The sequence below is a fragment of the Rhinatrema bivittatum genome, chromosome 5 (genome assembly GCF_901001135.1).
Source record: "Rhinatrema bivittatum chromosome 5, aRhiBiv1.1, whole genome shotgun sequence".
Taxonomy (NCBI): Eukaryota; Metazoa; Chordata; class Amphibia; order Gymnophiona; family Rhinatrematidae; genus Rhinatrema; species Rhinatrema bivittatum.
Genome location: NC_042619.1, coordinates 67,839,990 through 67,863,964, shown reverse-complemented (window position 1 = coordinate 67,863,964; position 23,975 = coordinate 67,839,990).

Sequence of the window (23,975 nt, the reverse complement as noted above, 5' to 3'; positions counted from 1 at the left end):
ATGCCAAGACCAGGTCAGGAACAGGAAGTCCTTGAATGTAGAGGATTCAGCAAGACGGAACTCCTTGCTAATTCAAAGAAGGCAAGGGCTGGTTGGATTAAATACACTAGCAGTTGACGTCATCAGGAGGGGGTGCCCCCGAGGTTCCCGCCATGATGTGTTCAAAGGAGGCCCTTGCGCGCACATGCCTAGGTAATTCCGGGTCCAAGATGGTGGTCAGCAGCGCCCACACTGTCCTGGGGACACCGGAGAGGTCGGCGGGGATTGGCAGAGACCGCCATTCTTCCCAGACTTGATGGGGCAGGGAAAAAAGAGGTGAGCATGAGAGGTCGCAGCCGTCTGCAACCGACAGGCGTAACAGCCTCTTTAATCACATTTTACACAATTGTTTGAAACAATTGCACATCCCTAATGTATAAGGTGTTTTATCTGAACAGTGCCCAAAGTGTTGTGAATATTTTGGAAGGTTTAAGCATCAATGAATGTACTGAACTGAGAGTGAAGCATCAGATCTGCCCATGGAAAAATGTGTATTTTTTTCATTAACAGCAAAACTCCAAGTGAATTGTCAAAGATCAAAAATTGCAAAACATATAAAAAAATACGATTGAGCTCCTGCCTTTTAGACTATGTTCAATGGTTTTAGACTATGCTTATGCTTTTTCAGTGCTTAAAGACTATGTTCAACTGTTTTTGCTTTATCAGCCTGATATGATTATTATGGCATATACTAAAAACAAACAAAAAGCACACTGCCAAAATTAACAAAAGGCACCCTCCCACAGGCTTGCTGTTATCTCCTCCAGAATCCTGGCTCACCCCCCTCCAGTGTCTTACCCCCATCTGCAGTCTGCAAAGAGGGCAAGATCAATCCTGCCCCACCACTTCCATATGGCAAAATGGCAGCAGCTGACGTGAGGCTGTTGCCATTTTGACAAGGCACAAGTTAAGTGGGTTGTTATAAAATTACCTGCCGAATGTCCTGTCTAAGGCACTTTAATATCTCCTATCTGTTGTCTTTCTTTGTCTGTCCACCAATGTTGTTCCAGTTGTTTCTTATTCTTTCACATCCCTGAATTTCTTAAACTTAAAAAAAAACAAACCATGCTAGAGAAACAGTTGAATAGAGTGTTCTCCCATGTACAGCAATAATGTTGTTAAGCAGGAATTTAAAGTGCCATACGGAGCTACAGCATGAGGAAAGTGTCATTCTTTGCACAGGGAACATGTACTGTACAATAAACAGCAGCACTGTACTGAAATGATCAGCAACTTTGTTTTCTGGATATTTTCCCATTTTGTAAACATTCCCTACATAAACAGATATTTTTATGACTAATTTTTAGAATTATTTCGTATATTGCTATTTTACATCAGTAGCAGAATTTCCCTTTTATTCATAATTTAAACAATGGTAGCAATGGTTCTGCCTGGTTCTGTGAGATGTCAGGATCTTGGACTGAAAACTGCCAAGGAACATGAGAAGCAATAGAAAAAGAGATAGATGACCATGTGGAGATCAGGGTTCTCTCTTCTGAATCACAGCTAATTCCTCACTCCAGCATGATAACATCAATGGCGCCGAGAAAGAATTTTGACTCTTTGAGAAAGTATATAACATATAAGTTAATGTGATTCTGGGATAGGTAGATTGCTAAATCTTTGGCTTGTATTTCATAGAGCTTTACTAAGTCCCTGAAGCAGGCAGCTTTTGTTGAAACCCGGCTGATGTCGGGCAGAAGGCCCTGACTCACGTTAAACATCTATATACAGTGCTCCACTACATTTTACCAAGATAAGTACAGTGATCTTTACAAACTTCTACACAAGTGAGTTTGGTTGATTGTTAAGGAGAGCAAATGCCGAGGAGAGTATTGACACATCTCTTTCTTAGCTAAGTAACACACAAGTCAAAGACTATGGATTATAACTAAATCGCAAATAATTAAAAAAAAAAAAAAAAAAAAAAAGGTTTTTGAGAAATACATACTTTGTATTTTGAAATTAAAAACAGTACACACTATCACAATATGGTGATCACATTCACGAGTGCTACCGGACACCAGAATACATTTCATTAATTTAATTCCCCGTTTAGTTGTGTTTTGAATATATATAGGGGGAATTTGTAAGGTCTTGTTTTTTGTGGATAATACCATAATTTGCATTTAGGAAGTGGATTGAACATAGGAAAGGTAAACATGGGAATTGATAGAAATTGTTTATCTTCAGGCAGTGATCACACATTCCCTGATCCTTTCCCCTGGACAAAACCTGAGTCTGCTCTTTGACCTTCTGTAGTGATGCACTGCAGGCAACCAATAAACCATATTTTCTGTGTTTTCAAAAAAAATCCTAAACTCAACTATTTTAACATTTGTTTATCACATTATGGACAGAAAGTGTTGCCCAAGGTGATGTGCAGCCAGTTTAAAGAGTAAGATTTGAATGTAGTTTCACATTATTTGACTAGAATACTAGTTGGACTAATTTAAACCAATTCCATTGAATTTTCTTTGCTAGATCAGTTTTAAGTTTCCTATTCTTCATGGATCTACATTTTTGTAACATTTATAAAATTGTATAGCATTCCTTTCCTTACACATATTGGGGTAGATTTTCAGACCTACGCGCAGGCGTACATGTGCACGCGCTACCCGGCGCTCACACATGTACACCTGATTTTATAACATGCGATCGCAGGCGCGCGCATGTAATAAAATCAGGGGTCATCGCATGCAAAGGGGTGCACAGTTGTGCACCTTGCGTGCACCGACCCCACGCCGAGCTGCGCTGCCTTCCCCCGTTCCCTACCCCCCCCCACCCCACCTTCCCTTCCCCTACCTACCCTGCCCTTTCCCCCCTACCTTTTTCTTCTTTTTTCTTTAGTTTTAAAACTTACTTCAGCCCTGGGGCTGAAGTAAGTTGCGCGCACCGGCCAACTGCCGGCGCGCGATCCCTGGCACAGTGGCAAATGGCCACTGTGCCGGGAGCCTCTGACCCCTCCCCGCCCCCTCCCCACCCCTTTTTTCAAGCCCTGGGACTTACACGCGTCCCGGGGCTTTATGCGCGTCGCTGGGCCTTTTGAAAATAGGCCCGGCGCACGTAACCTTTTGAAAATATGCCCCATTGTGCCATAATCCTAACTCAATTTAAGCCAGTCTTCAGCCTCAACCTATCCAGCTAAGTTTAGACCTTCTCTGCAAGCTAGATTGCAATTCCATTTGCTTAATAAAAATTTCCCCCTAAAAGTTTAGAATAAACAGAAACAGATTGATAGCTAAGAATATCAAAATCATCCAGTATGATCATTTTTCATCCTCATTTTCAAATCAATATTTTCTGTGTCTGGCACATATCTTTTTGGATTCTTTTGCCCCTTAGGCTTCTCCAGTCACTACCAAAAGGTTGTTTCATGCATCCAGCAGCCTTTCTATGAACAAATCCTTCAATCTTGCAATCTTAATTAGGAGATCATATTGTAGTTCATGCCCAAAAGCAGAAATATGCAGAATCAATGGATGATCTTAAACATTCACCATTTTTTTCTGTCCCTGACAAAAAGGCCTTGATATTTTGCTGCTTATTGTCTTTATCAGGGGGAGAATCATAATGGTTTAAACACTAATGCAAAAAAAAAAAATATATATATATATATATTATAATAATAAATATATATCATGCACCAATTCTTAAACAGAATATGTAACAAATTTGGCTACAGTACTTACATCCAAAATACACTGATAATCGCTTATTAAAAGGTTAAACAATGTTTGTATGGCCCTTGTTTAAATGGAGTCGATGTACGATATGAAGCAAAGATTTTATGAAAGACAGTATCCCACTAGAGTGGTATAACAAGCCTATATGAGAGGGAAATAGGCCAATCTGGATTTATTGTTATAATCCCAGCAATCTCAGAATGACTCATGGACAGTGTGTATTTTGCTAAATACATCACACATTTGGAAAGTGCAACAAAGCATTAGACATCATTGAGAAATCCTTCATTTACATTTCATTTTTCAAGATATGTCAACTTTTACTTTAAAACATGCATGGCCAGGAATATTAAAGATTATAGAGGGCCTTTGAATCACAGCCTTCTATGATAGATAGGGATAGTCAGAAGGCGCACTCTCCATGTGGCCAATGCAATGCATGTTCACATTCAGTAGCAATACCCTTATTTTTCCAGATCAACAACATACTCTCTCAGACTCTCACTGACCTTAACACTCAAATGCTGCCACTGGAATAATAACACTGCATTAGCCAGCTGAGTCCAGCCAGCAGGACTTATATCCTCCTGCTGAATATCTTACCTCTGAATCCTCAGTCCAGTCCTCCATCTCTCTCTACACATGGCCAAAGCAGGTGCAACTTCAAGCCGCGTCAAATTCACTGTCTCTATTTGACTCTGCTTCTTTCAGCAGTTCCAGGCCATTCTGTGCTTACACTCTGTTTTTTGCATGAGATAGAAGGTGGACCTTGCTATGAGCCAATTCAGTGAAGCAAGTTCCTGCCTTCCTCCCCATGCTGTGCTGCTCTGTATCTTCTTGTGAAAACGTGAACTGCATCTGCTGCCGCTGCCATACTGATTGGCCCGTTGCTGTGAGGATCCCTTTCTGCACCTCAGGTTTGCCTTCCTCCAGCATGCATGCCACTGCCTTCTTATTGGCCCAGTGGTTCTAGCCCCTCCCCCTGCTGTTATGCACATAGAGGGCAGGGTGCCAGATGCTGTTTCTCCTACAGATAAGCTTCAAGTGGCTACTTGGCTGAAAAAAAATAAGGTTGAGAGCTGGGGCCAGCGATTCACTGAATCCCTTGACCACACGCCACTATTGGAATCAATTTTCCAGTTTATCCTCTTCCTAGTTGGTTTCTATACAATCAGAACATGACAATGGTCTCTCATCAATGTGGCTTTCTTGGTAATTTGTGAGGTTTGCTTTATTGAGAAAGCCTTTCCCATATTTTGTAGCTGAACACAATCTCTTCCATTTGTTGATTTTCTGATGTTACATTAGTTCTCTCTTCCTACTGAAACTTTTATCACATTCAAAACATGTAAAAGCTGTCACCTGTGCATCTTTCCTGTGCCTGCATTTCTTCCTTTTGACTGAGGGTTTTTGGGGTTAACACACCCCAGTATATCCAAGAAAGAAAAAGGGTGGGAAAACTAGGCTGTGATCCTAGAAATGTAGAACAAAATAGTAAAGTAGAGAATCAGAAAAGAGTTGGGGTGGGAGAAGAAACTTGTACCCTTTACTGTTTTTTAACTTTTTTTCTGTGGACAAAATACTCCAGTATAACTAACAAAGAAACATGGTGGAAGAACTAGGCTGGGATTATAAAAGCATAGAACAAAAAAAAAGAACCATAAAAGAGGTGGGGTAGGAGGAGAAACTTGTATTTTTTTTCCTTTTTCTCATTTTTTTGTAGGGACACAACATCCAAGTATAACCAATGACCAAACAAAAAGGGTGAGAGAACTAGCTTGAAATCCAAACACAAACAATACAAAGGCACCAAAACTCCCATGTTGTTAAATAAAAGGTATGGTGGGTAGGCATATTAACAGCATGACCCCCACAGTGGTATATTAAAGGCAAGGTGGGAAGGCAGTGAAGAAGCAACAAGAGCCCCTAAAGTGGTAAATCTGCAGCATGACAGGTAGGCAGAGTAGAGGTAAGACCCCTAAGGTGGTACATGGCAGGTAGGCAAAGCAGTAGCAGCAAGATCCCTAAGTGGTAAATAAGGTACATGGTAGGTAGGCTTAGTATGAGGAAAACACCAAAGATGGTACATCTGGGACATAGCAGGAAGGCATGTGGCAGTAAGACCCATAAGCTGCCAAATCTGCCAATATCCCTTCTTCTCCCTTTTCCTGACATGATGGAATTTTTTTGAAGTGTACTGCCTGCTAGAGTTTTGGATATATTACAGTGATATATAACTATATACCCACTCACAGTACCATTCATTGTATAGAGAACTTTCTATCACGCAAACACATACACACGCGCGAGCTCGCACACACACACACACACACACACACACACACACACACACGCACACGCACACACACACGCATACCATGTATGTGTGCTATGCAATATTCAATAGTGCTGACTGATTCCACATGCAAAAAAACTTTTAAACACTAAACGACAACAAAGACTGGCAGCCTGTTAAGACTCCTCTTCAGTCTTTGAGCATGCAATGCGTGCCTCATTGGTGCCCAGACAAAGTAAAAAAAAAACAAAAAAAAACCCAAACCGAGCACTACTGCAACTGCAATCTCCAACCTGTCTCCCACCTGACCTTTCCCTCTGTGAAGAGAAAATCTAAATCAGCAGCAGTGCTCTATCTCTTTCTGGCACAGTGATTGTGTGAGACTACTGCAGCACAGAGAAGACCAAAAACAGCCCTTTATCAGTGCTAAATCCCAAGTTTGTAGCTTTTTTAAAACTCTGTGATTCTCCATCAAGAGCTAGAGAGGAAAGACAGAGATTCTTGGACACGTTAACAATTTATAGCGGGAGGACATCAGCATTACTTGATGTAGATAGCAGCTATAGATTAGTTAAAAAGAAGTTGCACCATGATTTGTCATCTGGTTAGTCAAGCCAACTTCTCCTGCCTCGGCTCTGACAAGGTAGTGAGGTCACACAGGCAAGAACTGTTTTCTGTAGTTCCCAGTTATAGTTTTTTTCAGCAGTACACAGTCATAGTCTTCAATGGGCCATATAAATGAATGGGAAACATAATCAAACGGAACAAAGATTATTTGTTTCATTCATGGGACCCCCTCCATTCATTTTGAGGGGGGGGATAACCATGAATCAAACAAATATGAGCACATTAGTTATGTTTTATCCATTTGTTTCACATGAATGCAATCCCTAATATTCACTATATGGCTTTAATTACTCATCACCTGGATTTCTACTATGTATTATAGGTATGGACCCAAAAAGCAAATCGGAAGCCGATCCAGTTGGCTGTGATACAGTAAAGACAATGAGAATCGGACGATCAGAAGAAGCCCTTTATTTCAATGCCCGACTCTGGCCGAGTTTCGCTCATAGAGCTGCCTCAGGGGCAACTAAAATTGAACAAATAAATATAAAACCTTAAAACAACACAATTAAATAATTCAAAACAATAAGGACATAAAATACATGTATAGATGTACGTACTTAAATCATAAAATAAAATACATGTATAGGTGTTCAGATAAAAATTAAAATAACACAATTAAATAATTAGAAATATAAAATACATGTATTAATGTGTGAATACAAACAAAAAGTGCTTGATACATGTATAGCTATATAAACTCATGGAATCCAAACAGATTAAAATTGCATTTGGACATCAACATGGTGTAGACAGAAAACAAAGAATGAATGATTCAATAGAACTGGAGAGGCTGACTTTCTATGAATGTAATTCTTAATCAGAGGATATAGTGGAGTCAATGTAATCATAGTTAGTGCTTACTTCAATTAGCAGGACTTAAAATATGCCTGCAGGGCTGCTGTCACACTGTCACAATGTCACAATATCATTAGTGTCTAAATAGAAACAACAACATATAGATTTTAAACAAACCATTCATTTGTTATATAATTTTATCTTATACTAGCAATGTTTAAAAATAATAAATGAAGTTCATTTGTTTTTGGTCTTCTGATCGTCCGATTCTCATTGTCTTTACTGTATCACAGCCAACTGGATCGGCTTCCGATTTGCTTTTTGGGTCCATACCTATAATACATAGTAGAAATCCAGGTGATGAGTAATTAAAGCCATATAGTGAATATTAGGGATTGCATTCATGTGAAACAAATGGATAAAACATAACTAATGTGCTCATATTTGTTTGATTCATGGTTATCCCCCCCCCTCAAAATGAATGGAGGGGGTCCCATGAATGAAACAAATAATCTTTGTTCCGTTTGATTATGTTTCCCATTCATTTATATGTTTAAAAATAATAAATGAAGTTCTTAATAGTAAGAACTTCATTTATTATTTTTAAACATTGCTAGTATAAGATAAAATTATATAACAAATGAATGGTTTGTTTAAAATCTATATGTTGTTGTTTCTATTTAGACACTAATGATATTGTGACATTGTGACAGTGTGACAGCAGCCCTGCAGGCATATTTTAAGTCCTGCTAATTGAAGTAAGCACTAACTATGATTACATTGACTCCACTATATCCTCTGATTAAGAATTACATTCATAGAAAGTCAGCCTCTCCAGTTCTATTGAATCATTCATTCTTTGTTTTCTGTCTACACCATGTTGATGTCCAAATGCAATTTTAATCTGTTTGGATTCCATGAGTTTATATAGCTATACATGTATCAAGCACTTTTTGTTTGTATTCACACATTAATACATGTATTTTATATTTCTAATTATTTAATTGTGTTATTTTAATTTTTATCTGAACACCTATACATGTATTTTATTTTATGATTTAAGTACGTACATCTATACATGTATTTTATGTCCTTATTGTTTTGAATTATTTAATTGTGTTGTTTTAAGGTTTTATATTTATTTGTTCAATTTTAGTTGCCCCTGAGGCAGCTCTATGAGCGAAACTCGGCCAGAGTCGGGCATTGAAATAAAGGGCTTCTTCTGATCGTCCGATTCTCATTGTCTTTACTATGTATTATATGCAGGATCAAACGGTGCTGAGATGCATAGATAACAGTTTATCCAGAACATGGCAGCCTGGGTAACTCTAGACATGAAGCTGAGTGACCCTATCTTGCCAACATTAAAGAACTTATGTTGACTTTCTGTGCTTTTTTTAATTCAGTTCAGGATTTTATCATTAGTTTGTATATCTTCAATTGGTTATTGACCCCAAGGTTTCAAAGAGAGATTGGCATTTTATATCTTGAAAATTAAAAGGTAGATTTTTTTAAAAAACACATGCGCATCCACGTGCTCTTGGTTCCCGGCGTGCGCACATGGACACAGCTATTTTATAAAATGCGTGCATCATCCCACGTGTTATAAAATACGTGTCCCACATGCACATGTGCACTGCATTTTCATACCCGCAAGTGAATGTGTGGGCGGGTGGCCTGCTCTGCGCATAGGGGGTGGATTTTAGGAAAATACTCATGGTAACGCAATCAGGCCCCCCCTAGTTCCCTCCCAGTCCGCTCAATTAAGGAGTGGTCTGGGAGGGAACTTTCCTATCCCTAACCCTATGCTTCCAACCTCTTCCCCAACCCCTAAATTAACCCTAACCTTCCCCATTTAAATTTTTATACTTACTGCTCCTCAGGAGCAGAAGTAAACACCACACAACAGTCGGCTGCCGGCGCATGCTTCCCTGGGGCAGCAGCTAATGGCGTTGTCCCAGAACACCCCCCACCCCACCCCACCCCTCCCCGCCCAGACCATGGCACCCCAGCCCATCTCTTTTGTAAGGCTCAACACTTCTGCATGTGACGGAGAGTTACACACGTGGCCAGGCCCGTTCTAAAATGTACACAGCGCGCACAAGGCCCGGCCATGCGCATAACCCTCCATGTTTACACATGTGGCCCTTTTAAAATCGGGCCTTAAATCTTTGCTCCTTTCATGAGAATGTTTTAAAGTTCTGTAACTGAAGGAAGTCAGACTTATGGGGCTCAGAACTAAGCTTTTCCCATTTGGGCCCTAGTATCTGGAAATCTATTCCAAAGGAGTTAAAGAGCAGTAAGTGATCCCCCATCAAATCCCCATCAAATGAGTAAAGCATGGCTAATTTATTTTACCTTTAGCTGATTGTGCAGAGTTTATTCTTTGTAACTATTTGCTACATTCTAATTATTCTTTTTTTATTATAACACTTGCATTATTTTCTTGGTAATATATAATTATTGTATATATTGGTGGTATTTTCTTTTGTTTGTTATACCATTATATTAAGTGATGTATGTAATGTCATCTGCCAGGAGCCTTTTATTGGATAGGTAAAGTATAATTTTAAATTTTCACTAAATATTCTTCCTCCTAGTCAGTTCATACATAGCATCACTGGCACTGCTCTATTTCTCCTCCTTCAGGCATTTTTGTGGTGCATCCATGGCTACTTTGTTCCTTCATCTAGTTCCCTCATGGGGCCACTGGACTTTTGTCTATTTTGGTTCACCAGCCAGCTCTTTGAGGCCCATAGGCCTACCACTGGGAATTTTCCTGATGTCCAGATGGCCCAATCCACCTCTGGGTCCATAGTAGTCCAATAGAAAGGACATTGGTCCAACTAGATGGACCTAATGATCTTTATCTGCTATCACATTCAGGCTGATGCAATACAGTGTGCCAGGCCTTGCTCGTAGGTTGCCACACGATTAGACACATGTTTTGGACACGCTACAATAACTCCCCATGCAATAATGGGATTAGCGTGTCCAAAATGCATACCCGAGCCAGTGTGTAGCTAATAGCACTCATCACATGTAAATGCCATGTAGATGAAACTATTAATTATTACCCCATATACAAAAAAAATACCATCCACCCAAGGTGCATTTTTACTCCCAAAAATTAACACTAGTCCTGGAGCTGGCATTGTCTTGAGGTGCCCCAAGCCTCTACAAAAAAGAAGGAAATACTGCTTTTCTGTGGTTCCTCCGACTTAATATCTGTTACACGTTCCAGCCGTGGTAGGCCCACGCCCGGGCCTACTCACCCCAGGAATCCAGCTATAAACCCTGGTTCATCTTCGCTCACAGCAATGGGCAGCCGCCTCCGTCCCCGAGAGCTTGCAGCCTCCTCTGCCACTTCCGACTCCTCTGCGGTTCCACCCTGCACCCGGCGGGCCTCCCCACGTGGGCCGCAGAGTGATGCAGCCATCCTGCTTCCTTTGGGCCCTGGCTTAGGCGTGCGTGCACGTGACTCTCGCACTCTTAAAGGGGCTACGGCATGAAAGTTGCCCATGGCCCCGGATGTTGACATCACTGGGCTTCTGTTTATAAGGCAGGGCCTATCCACTTGTTCCCTGCCTTGGCAACAGGTCTCCATGATTCTTCGTGTGCTCGTTGCCCATCGTTCCTGGTTCCTGTTCCTGTCATCATTCCTGGTTCCTGTTTCTGTCGTCGTTCCTGGCTCCTGATCATGCTTGCTCCTTCGTCTCCTCCTTGTTCCCTTGGATTGATTCTCTGGTCCTGACCCCTGCTTCACTGGACTCCGCTTGGACCGATTTTCTGGTACTGACCCCTGCTTCGTTGGAGTACGCTTGGACTGATTCTGTGGTACTGACCCCTGCTTCGCTAGACTACGCTTGTACTGATCTCCTGACTTTGACCCTTGCTCTGCTTCCTGGTCCCTTGCTTGCTTGCTGCCTGCCCTGACTCCAGCTTGCCTTGAATTCCTCTTCAGTATCCTTCGGACTTGGCTTCTCAGGCTTCGTCCTATTGTTACCTGGACGCCTCCTGTCCTTCTCTGTTCGGTGTCCGTGTCTCTGGAACCCTGCCTCATCCGGACCATCCACGGTCCTCTGATACCTCTGCTGGTCCCTGGCATACCCTTGTCATTACCAACTGGGAGTCATCATAAGGAGGCCCGACCTAAGACCAGCCGGCCCCGGCACCCAAGGGCTCAACCTGGGGGGAACGTGGGCTGGTATTGGTGAAGCTCCAGTCGGCCTACGTCTCCTAGCCTGCTCAGCCTCCCGACAGTGGGGACCCGTAGGGCTTGCCCTGCGGGTAGCATCAACCCAACCTCGGGCCAAGAGTCCACCACCAGCGCAACAATATCATCGAGATACTAAGTAGGAGGAACCACAGAAAGCAGCATCAGGAAAAAAAGGTCTTGACAGCGATCAGGTTAGGAAAATGGACGCTCAATTTTTACGGGCATCCGTTTTCCTAACCTGTGGCTGTGCACAGGTTAGGAAAACAGATGCTTGTTCATTGAGCGTCCGTTTTCCCAAGCGGTGCACAGCCACATCTCCTAGGTGCCCGATGCTATGGACGCACTATGGACGCACAATTTATCCTTAGCACATCCTTTTTAGTGTGGCAGCTTTTTTGCCTATTGCATTGGGCACCCAGGAGAGGGGGATGTGCATGCATTGAGAAAATGTGCACCCAGCTTAGACGCATATTTTTTTCACACTTGATATTGCATTGGCCCCGTTATGTTTTAAAAACAGGGCTTCCAAATCTTTCCTAGTGGCCCCACAGCAGACTGAATTTTCAGAATATCCACAATGAATATACATGAGATAAATCTGTATACTTTGCTACCTAATATGTGCACATTTATTTCATGCCTATTCAATATGGATGGCCTGAAAACCTGACTGTCTCTGGAAGCCCTAGAACAGGTTTGGGAAGCACTGCTTTAAAATAAAGGGACATAGAAAAGGTTTGCTATTCATTCATAACAGTAACTGCTACTGGGTTAAAGAATAAAACAAGCTTGCCATCTAGTATTACACAGGTAGCTCAGTTGGAGTTAGTGATTTCTTGCTGATCTGGTAATTGATGGGTTTTGTCTGAACATGGAATCTGAAATTACGTTCACCACAGGAGGAGATTATAATGCCACTTCTGTTGCTATATTTACTTAAAGCAAGCAATCATTGCTACCCTTTTCTGTGCCCTTATGAATTGAATGGTGCTACATTTACCCAGCTTGAAGTGCTTTTAAAAATGGAATGCACAGAAGGTAAAATGCATTAAAAAAAATAAACCTCAACCATATAACCAGTTAAAACTGACAGTGTAAAAACTGTAGCCTATAGCATACGGTTATAGAAGAAATTTTGGAAGCATAGTATAACTATACTAAGCACTATTATACTACCGTATAATAGGATATTATAACTAACTATACTAAGCAATAATAGAGGTGTTTAAAATCATGAGAGGTCTAGAACGGGTAGATGTGAATCGGTTATTTACTCTTTCGGATAGTAGAAAGACTAGGGGGCACTCCATGAAGTTAGCATGGGGCACATTTAAAACTAATCGGAGAAAGTTCTTTTTTACTCAATGCACAATTAAACTCTGGAATTTGTTGCCAGAGGATGTGGTTAGTGCAGTTAGTATAGCGGTGTTTAAAAAAGGATTGGATAAGTTCTTGGAGGAGAAGTCCATTACCTGCTATTAAGTTCACTTAGAGAATAGCCACTGCCATTAGCAATGGTAACATGGAATAGACTTAGTTTTTGGGTACTTGCCAGGTTCTTATGGCCTGGATTGGCCACTGTTGGAAACAGGATGCTGGGCTTGATGGACCCTTGGTCTGACCCAGTATGGCATTTTCTTATGTTCTTATGTTCTTAATTGTCATTAGGGCAACCAATTGCGTTTGTACCTGTTCTCGCTCTTGCTCCACCCTCTCTACCTTTGTGGTGACTCCCTTCGGGTCTGACGGACAGATGCTGCCACGGCTTCTCCTCGCCACTTCTCCCCAGAATCCCCCGGCTGGCCTGACGCTGCGGATCCGCCATGTTCCTGATGACGTAAGGGCGCGCATGTGCTCCAGAGTTTGTACCGGCAAGGGTGCGAACCTCGGGGGCGTCCCCCTGTAGTGACATCATCCACTTCCAACTTAAAAGGTCTTTGTTTGCAACTACAAATCAAGTTAGCAAGGGGAATCTTTCTCTGCTGCTCTGCCTCCACAAACTTACCAAGGGGTACCCGCTCCTCGGGGGCCCCGCTCTCTCTTCTTGATTTCAGATTGCTAAGACGGGATCCGGTACTCACTCCTCGAGGGCCTACATCCCTGAATGCTCAAAAGACTCCTTACTACCTGGAAGCGATCGCAGACGTGAACACTGTGAGTTCTATTACAGATAGGAACCGGTACTCGCTCCACGAGGGCCTATGTTCCTAATCTCTGAAGACTCTCTTCTGTCTAAGACGTTATCACAGGTATGCAGATCGTGAGTTGTTATTGCAGATTGCAGATAGGAACCGGTACTCGCTCCATGAGGGCCCATGTTCCTAATCTCTAAAGACTTTCTTCTGTCTAAGACGTTATCACAGGTACGGAGATCGTGAGTTGTTATTGCAGATTGCAGATAGGAACCGACACTCGCTCCACGAGGGCCCATGCTCCTAAAACCCTTCATAGACTCTCTTCTATCTCAGAAGCTATTGCATACCTATATCTGGTGCATTACTATTTCATATTGCAGATAGGAACTGGTACTCGCTCCACGAGGGCCTATGTTCCTAAAACCCTCCAAAGACTCTCTTCTATTCCAGAGGCCATCTCATACACAGATATTGTGAGTTCTTATTCCAGACTGCATATAGGAACCAGTACTCGCCTACGGCTCGTGTTCCTGAATATACTGAAGACTCTCTGTTGCATAGAAGCCATTACAGATATCTACAATTGTGAGTGTATCATCTACTACTGGTTATGTATCCAGCATACTCTGTCTACTCACTATCTATAGTCTATCTCTACAGCTCAGCAACCCAGAGATCACAATTCCAGTATCTGAGAGACTTCAGCCCTGCTGGGCACATCAGCTCACTACTGCCACCTCTGGTGGTTCTACTTCCTGTCTAATAAAGAACTATCTGTGTTTCTCTCCATACTCCAGGGTCTCTCTCAGGATATCCTCCTGGGGGCGCTGTCATCTGCCATCAGCCCAAGGATTCACCAATTTCCACTAAGTGTTTATTCCTTACACTACTAGAGCGGTATCATACAGACTGCCACACTGTGGGAGCCAACCCACAACAGATCATTAACTCCACCTACGGAGTATTACAAATTGCTAGTTCCTTCCCTTGGGGGAGCAACCTTGAACAGATTGCTAACTCCGCCCTCCTGGCGGGGTATTCATTAACAGATTGCTAACTTCTCCCCTCTGGAGGAGCAGATCTATAACAGATTGCTGACTCCTCTCCTCTGGGAGGAGCTGATCGATGACAGATTGCTAACTCCTCCCCTCTGGAGGAGCAGATCTATAACAGATTGCTAACTCCTCTCCTCTGGAAGAGCAGATCAATAACAGTATGTTTGTGGACACCTAAGAACAGGCATCCTACAAAAAAATCTGCTAATCTTCAAAAGCATCCAAACTTAACAGTTAAGTTGGACTATACACCAATTTTGAAACTGCTGCTACTACTACTACTACTTAATACCTCTTTAGCCACCTATCTAGGGTTTAGCTGGGCATGTCAAGGTGCATGCCTTGAGCACCCCCTTGATTCCAGTGTCTGTGAATGCTTAACAATCGGCAAAATGGTGCCCAAGTGCCTCAAGCCGAATTTTGATAGAGTTGAGTAGTAGTTTCTGCTTTAGCTAATTCTGGCTCAAAGCTGTAACCATTTGGCCACACCCAGGGCAAGTCCTGCTGTTGCTCCTTGTAACCTTGGGCAAGTCACTTTGCCCTCCATTGCCTCAGGTACAAACACAGATTGTAAGCCCTCTGGGGATAGGGAAATACCTACAGTACCTGAATGTAATCCACTTTGAAGTGCTGAAAAAAGTGTGAAAAGTGGAATATAAATAATAAAAGAAATTTAAATATCTTTATCATTTCTCATCTATCCAGGCTTTCCCCTAGGGTATACATGTTCATATCTTTAAGTCTATCACCATGGTCTTTAGAATGAAGGACACTGACCATTTTAGTTGTCATTCTCTGGATCAACTCCAACTGGTTTATCTTTTTGAAGATGTGGTCTTCAGAACTGTACACAGTAATCCAAATGAGGTCTCACCAGGGACTTATACCTGGACAATATCACCTCCTTTTCTCTGCTGACCATTCCTCTCCCTATGCAGCTAAGCATCTTTATGGCTTTTGCTGTCACTTTATCCAGCTGTGGCCACCTTAAGATCATCAAATATGATCACTCCCAAATCCTGCTCTTTTTCCATGCTTAGAAGAATTTCACCCCTATACTACACCACTCTCTTTGTTTTTTGCAGCCCTAATGCCTGCCTGCAATTTTTAACATTAAATCTTAGCTGCCAGCCTCTAGACCATTTCTTCAGCTTTACCAGATTCTTCCTAATATTTTCCTCACCTTTCTGGCTGTTTCTGATTTTTATGTCATCCCTAAAAATTCAACCTTTCCCAAGAATCCTTCTCCAATCTTACTCATGAAAATATTGAAAGAACTGCTTCAGGGACCCATCCCTGTTGCACACCACAAGTTTTGCCCCCTATCCTCAGAGTGAATTTCATTTATGGCTACCATTTGTCATCTTCCACACAAAAAGTTTCTAACCCAGTCAATCCCTTTAGGGCCCATATCAAGGATGCTCAGTTTATTTATAAGTTGCCTATATGAATCCCAATAACATACATCTAGCACTCTCCTCTGATCCAGTTCTCGGGTCACCTAATCAAAGAAGATGATCAGATTCATTTGACAAGATCTACCTCTGGTAAAAAAAAAAAAAAACATGCTGCCTCAGATCTTGTAATCTATTAGATTGCAGACGCTGCACTATCCTCTGTTGTAGTAGTAATTCCATTAATTTGTTCACCACAAAGATAGACTAACCAGCCTGTAGTTCCCAGCCTTCTCTTTATTTCCACTTTTGTGAATAGGAACCACATCAACCGTCTCCAGTACTTTGGAACTACTCCCGACTCTAAAGAAATATTGAAGAGGTCAGCCAGCAGAGCCGCCAGAACTTCTCTAAGTTCTCTTCATGCCCTCAGGTGTATCCCATCCGGGCCCGATTGCTTTATCTACTTTCAGTTTAGCTAGCTCCTCACAAATACCTTTTTCTGAAAATCAATAGAGGTTTACCTGACCTCCAGTCCTATTTGTGTTCCTTTTTTTGTGGTCCTGCTCCTCGCCCTACCACAGATCTTCCAAAAGGAGAGCAAGATAGGGAGACTATCAATGCTATGTAAAGAGAAAAAGAATATCACAATAAAAATGGAGCATTCTGATTTTGGCTAATTGTTCAGACATGTATTTTACCACTTACTGTAATACAATATAGATTGTCCTCCCTGCATCTACTCTTATGCCCTTGTAACTACTTCAGTATGTGTTTGCATGTCTGATCTCTGGCAGGTCCCAAAGAAATCATATCACCCCTACTCTAAAAGACATCCACTGGTTGCTGATTTCATTCAGAATTCACTATAAGATCTGCTTGATGGTCTTTAAATTGATTAACAATACCTCCTCCTAGTCAAAGGCTCGACTAGGGCATTGTGGTCTTCCCAGAAGAGTTTATTGGACGTCCCTTCAGTGACACAGGCTCATTTGTCCTATACAAGAAACTGCATTTTCACTGGCTGCCCCCATGTTATGAAACTCATATCTGGCAGACCTTCGACTTGCAGATTGCATTAAATCATTCAAAGTAATGTTAAAAACATATTTTTTCAGCAGGCTCTTCAATGAGCAAGTACAGGTATTGAGTCATATTTTATCTTTGGCATCCGCTGTTTTAATATCAGGCGATGACTTATGATCACCCTGCATGCATTGAGTCAGATTTTACTGGCAGGTGATCACATGATGATTCTAGTGAATTATTTTTTAGTCTGTTTTATTTCATTGTATTTCTTCCTGAGTTATTTTGCGTGTTGTGTGCTAATGTATTTTATGAAAATGCTATTTATGAATGCACCTAATGATTAAGAAATTTTGATAACGATAAAGATAATGGTATATTTCCACCTCTGGGTGAGCTGTATCTCAATTCCTGTAGAATTTGGGAAAAAGTATCACAACATTGGTTGCAACACCACTACAGATTTGATAGCAGTCATCTGCCATGTTAATCATTAAACTTCCTTTTTTGTGAAATTTTTCAGGAAAATGTGACTCCATGATCTCGATAATAATATTTGCATAGAGAGATCTATGATTCATGAACAAGTTTAACGCTTTCTAACATGCTTTCTGGGACTCAAGGCATCCTATTTTTCAGTGAACAACCTACAGAGAGCTATAATCAATCAAAGTATTGTAAATACAGGCAATCTTCCACAGCAGCTCCTCCTTAATGTGTAATGTGCCAAAGCTCTACAGTCAGGGGACAGTTTTCAGTCAGCTCACGTAGTTACTAAGTATATGGGTACTTTTACTGCATGTGCTTGCAGCTAATATTCAAAAAGAAACTTCCCAGGTGACCCAAAATAGTGATGAACACAGAGGCCAATTTTCAAGGCAATTTATTTATGTAAATAGTGATTTGCCCATATAAAATTTGCCTGTCTGAAAATTGCCCTCAGGTTAAAAAGTCTGTGTAGGGTTCTCAATGTGCTTTTGTTTTTTAGCAGCATTATGCAGGAACATTCCTTTGGACATGTTTAAGTTGAGGTAGGAAGAGTGCATGCACTATCCCCTCCCTCCATATAAACCCTTCTCCCACTTGTCTATGCTTCTTATCTTCTGTTTTGTCTTTTCTTGCCTGATGCCTCCCTGTATCCTAATTCTTTCTTCTTCAAGTCTGTCTCTTTTTGTTTTTCCCTCTGTATGTTTTTTCCTAATATTCCTCCCGCTCTTCTCTGCTCACAGGACTCACCACCTTCTTGCATAGCTCAGTCTCTGCTTGCCCCTTCCAGAGATGTTCCTGGCACTTAAGTCACTCCTTTGCTTTCAGCAGGGATCGACGCTGCCACAGCGAGATTAATCCAAGCAACAGGAGCCTCAGAGATACGAGCAAACAGACTCAGCTGTGTTGATGGGGTCCTAACCTCTACCAGTTCTGAAGAGAAGGCAACTCTGGGTTTATACTGACCTGACATACAATGAACTGGCGCTGGCCTGGAAATATATTAATTTATTAACCATTTAAAACCAATTTTTCTTAGAGAAATTTGAACTATAGCTCCAATTTTAGACTGTAATTCCATGTGTGTTAAAAATAATGAATAGGATTGATTTACTTCTCCCAGATGACTCAAAGTCATTTGCTAACTTTAGTCTAAACTCCCCTAAGACATTGCTTGTCCACGGTTGATGTTTAGTAGGGATGTGAATCGTTTTTCAACGATTAAAATTATCGTCCGATAATGTTTATATCGTCTTAAATCGTTATAGAACACGATACAATAGAAATTCTAACGATTTATCGTTAAAAATCGTTAAATCGTGTTAGTGCGCACTAACTCGAGTTAGTGCGCACTAACTCCCCGTTAGTGCGCACTAACTCGATTTAGTGCGCACTAACTGAAAATGATACAAATAAACACTTTCCAGGTCACTGAAGGTCAGTTAGGAATGAATATGTGTTCCTATTGGCTGGCTGCCCTCTTATCTATTGATATTACCAAGGTTACCACTGAGGTGATGGTTGGGGGGATGGGAAATGGAACTGGAAACTAACGAACACCAACAGAAAATGAAACAAAGTGTTCACACTTCCCAGGTCAGTAAAGGTCACTTAGGAATGAATATGTATGTATGTATTCCTATTGGCTGGCTGTGCTCTTATCTATTGATGTTACCAATATGGTTGGGGGGATGTGAAATGGAAACAGTTGGAAGCTTGACAAAAAAAGTAATGTAATGATCAGCACTCACGTGACTAGAACTTGTTTGTTTATTATTTTTGTTAGCAGGCACCTGAAATGCTAGTGCATGTTGAATTTGCCAATCACTGTGCATTTTAGAAAGGTGGTCCTGGCTGGAACTGTACACAGTTCAAATATATGTAATTGATTGTTGGTAAGTGTATTTTTTAAGTAGCCACACTGGCACCAGTATGTTTACTTTTCCTCCTACTTAACTCACTAGCTCAGCTTTGTAAGAAGGGCTTCTCTGCTTGTGTGTTGTTTTTGTTTGGTGTGAGGAGAGCAGAAACATCAGATCTTTATTCAATCTACTACAGTCATCTCTTACAGTGCCCTATCCCTATTAATACCAGGAGTGTTGTGATCTTCCTGCACACAGTGCCCTAACCCTGATACCAGTCTGAGACAGCTCCCTCCCTGCATTACTAGTGAGAGGCTGGCTTCACAGACAGGGGGGAGCTGCCTGACCCTCACTCCTGACTTCCCCCATGTCCCAGCTAGTGAATGGTGTGTGGGTGAGGGGGGGGGGGAGGATGGTGAAGTCTGAGACAGCTCCCTCCCTGCATTACTAGTGAGAGGCTGGCTTCACAGACAGGGGGGAGCTGCCTGACCCTCACTCCTGACTTCCCCCATGTCCCAGCTAGTGAATGGTGTGTGGGTGAGGGGGGGGGGGGAGGATGGTGAAGTCTGAGACAGCTCCCTCCCTGCATTACTAGTGAGAGGCTGGCTTCACAGACAGGGGGGAGCTGCCTGACCCTCACTCCTGACTTCCCCCATGTCCCAGCTAGTGAATGGTGTGTGGGTGAGGGGGGGGGGGAGGATGGTGAAGTCTGAGACAGCCCCCTCCCTGCATTACTAGTGAGAGGCTGGCTTCACAGACAGGGGGGAGCTGCCTGACCCTCACCCCTGACTTCCCCCATGTCCCAGCTAGTGAATGGTGTGTGGGTGAGGGGGGGGGGGGAGGATGGTGAAGTCTGAGACAGCTCCCTCCCTGCATTACTAGTGAGAGGCTGGCTTCACAGACAGGGGGGAGCTGCCTGACCCTCACTCCTGACTTCCCCCATGTCCCAGCTAGTGAATGGTGTGTGGGTGAGGGGGGGGGAGGATGGTGAAGTCTGAGACAGCTCCCTCCCTGCATTACTAGTGAGAGGCTGGCTTCACAGACAGGGGGGAGCTGCCTGACCCTCACTCCTGACTTCCCCCATGTCCCAGCTAGTGAATGGTGTGTGGGTGAGGGGGGGGGGGAGGATGGTGAAGTCTGAGACAGCTCCCTCCCTGCATTACTAGTGAGAGGCTGGCTTCACAGACAGGGGGGAGCTGCCTGACCCTCACTCCTGACTTCCCCCATGTCCCAGCTAGTGAATGGTGTGTGGGTGAGGGGGGGGGGAGGATGGTGAAGTCTGAGACAGCTCCCTCCCTGCATTACTAGTGAGAGGCTGGCTTCACAGACAGGGGGGAGCTGCCTGACCCTCACTCCTGACTTCCCCCATGTCCCAGCTAGTGAATGGTGTGTGGGTGAGGGGGGGGGGGAGGATGGTGAAGTCTGAGACAGCTCCCTCCCTGCATTACTAGTGAGAGGCTGGCTTCACAGACAGGGGGGAGCTGCCTGACCCTCACTCCTGACTTCCCCCATGTCCCAGCTAGTGAATGGTGTGTGGGTGAGGGGGGGGGGAGGATGGTGAAGTCTGAGACAGCTCCCTCCCTGCATTACTAGTGAGAGGCTGGCTTCACAGACAGGGGGGAGCTGCCTGACCCTCACTCCTGACTTCCCCCATGTCCCAGCTAGTGAATGGTGTGTGGGTGAGGGGGGGGGGAGGATGGTGAAGTCTGAGACAGCTCCCTCCCTGCATTACTAGTGAGAGGCTGGCTTCACAGACAGGGGGGAGCTGCCTGACCCTCACTCCTGACTTCCCCCATGTCCCAGCTAGTGAATGGTGTGTGGGTGAGGGGGGGGGGGGAGGATGGTGAAGTCTGAGACAGCTCCCTCCCTGCATTACTAGTGAGAGGCTGGCTTCACAGACAGGGGGGAGCTGCCTGACCCTCACTCCTGACTTCCCCCATGTCCCAGCTAGTGAATGGTGTGTAGGTGAGGGGGGGGGGGGAGGATGGTGAAGTCTGAGACAGCTCCCTCCCTGCATTACTAGTGAGAGGCTGGCTTCGCAGACAGGGGGGAGCTGCCTGACCCTCACTCCTGACTTCCCCCATGTCCCAGCTAGTGAATGGTGTGTGGGTGAGGGGGGGGGGAGGATGGTGAAGTCTGAGACAGCTCCCTCCCTGCATTACTAGTGAGAGGCTGGCTTCACAGACAGGGGGGAGCTGCCTGACCCTCACTCCTGACTTCCCCCATGTCCCAGCTAGTGAATGGTGTGTGGGTGAGGGGGGGGGGGGAGGATGGTGAAGTCTGAGACAGCTCCCTCCCTGCATTACTAGTGAGAGGCTGGCTTCACAGACAGGGGGGAGCTGCCTGTCCCTCACTCCTGACTTCCCCCATGTCCCAGCTAGTGAATGGTGTGTGGGTGAGGGGGGGGGGTGGATGGTGAAGTCTGAGACAGCTCCCTCCCTGCATTACTAGTGAGAGGCTGGCTTCACAGACAGGGGGGAGCTGCCTGACCCTCACTCCTGACTTCCCCCATGTCCCAGCTAGTGAATGGTGTGTGGGTAAGGGGGGGGGGAGGATGGTGAAGTCTGAGACAGCTCCCTCCCTGCATTACTAGTGAGAGGCTGGCTTCACAGACAGAGGGGAGCTGCCTGACCCTCACTCCTCCGGGGTATTGTGATCTTCCTGCACACAGTGCCCTATCCCTGATACCAGGGGTGTTGTGATCTTCCTGCATGCAGTGCCCTATCCCTATTAATACCAGGAGTGTTGTGATCTTCCTGCATGCAGTGCCCTATCCCTATTAATACCAGGAGTGTTGTGATCTTCCTGCATGCAGTGCCCTATCCCTGATATCGGGATGTGTGCAAGAAGATCACAACTCCCCCCGGTATCAGGAATAGGGCACTGTGTGCAGGAAGATCACAACACCCCCAGTATCAGGAATAGGGCACTGTGTGCAGGAAGATCACAACACCCCTGGTATTAGGGATAGGGCACTGTGTGCAGGAAGATCACAACACTCCTGGTATTAATAGGGATAGGGCACTGTGTGCAGGAAGATCACAATACCCCTGGTATCAGGGTTAGGGCACAAGTTCTAGTCACATTGACTGATCACATTACTTGTTTTGTCAAGCTACCAACTGTTTCCATTTTCCCATCCCCCATATACTGTCAGTAGGAAACTTGGTAACATGAATAAATAAGAGGGCAGCCAATAGGAATACATATTCATTCCTAAACTGACCTTAACTGACCTGAAAAGTGTCAAATTGTATCATTTTCAGTTAGTGCGCACTAACTCCCAGTTAGTGCGCACTAACTCCCGTTAGTGCGCACTAACTCGAGTTAGTGCGCACTAATCGGAAAAAACGATTTTTAACGATTTTTTAACTAAAAAATCGTGCCTAAGACGATTTTCTTGCCCTGCCACACGATTTCTATCGTTAAGACGATATGGAAAACGATTCACATCCCTAATGTTTAGAACAGCGTTTCTCAAGCTGGCCCTGGAGTACTGCCTAGCCAATTTGATTTTCCGGATATCCACAATGAATATGCATGAGATAGATTTGCATGTGCTGCCCACATTGGGGGCGGATTTTCAAAGGGTATTTTGCATAGGCTCGGCAATGCGCGCAAGCCCTGGGACGCTCGTATGTCCCGGGGCTTTGAAAAAGGGGCAAGAAGGGGGCAGGGTGGTCCGGGGCAGGGCGGGGGTGGGGCCGGAGCCTCCAGGCACCGTGGCCATTTGCCATTGTGCCCGGGATCGTGGGCCGGCCATCAGCCAGCGAGCACAATCTACGCCTGCCTGGAGGCAGGCACAACTTATAGGACAAAGGTGGGGGGGGGGGGGTTTAGGTAGGGCTAGGGGGCCGATTAGGTAGGGGAAGGGAGGGGAAGGTGGGGGGAGCGAAAGGAAAGTTCCCTCCGAGGCCGCTCCGATTTTGGAGCGGCCTCGGAGGGAACGGAGGAAGTTCTGCACGGCTCGGCGCGCACAAGTTGCACAATTGTGCACCCCCTTGCACGCGCATGTTATAAAATCGGGCGTAAATTTGTGCATGCCGGGTTGTGCACACAAATCTATGCCTGCGCATAGTTTTTAAAATCTGGCCCTTTGCGTTCAAATCTATCTCATGTATGCTCATTGTAGATATCAGAAAAACAGCAGTTTCGTCTAGCTGAAAATGCTTTGGGTCAACAACAAAAAAAAACCAGCATTTGCAGCACCACAGAAGTTTATTAAAACTGTACTACTCACATAACCTTTCAAACATGGGTTCCTGATTTACTAAGGCTTTTCTCTCATTCTGTGTCTATGGGAAAAATGCTTAGTAAATGAGGCCCGTGGCTTGAAGGTGCAGACACTTAAG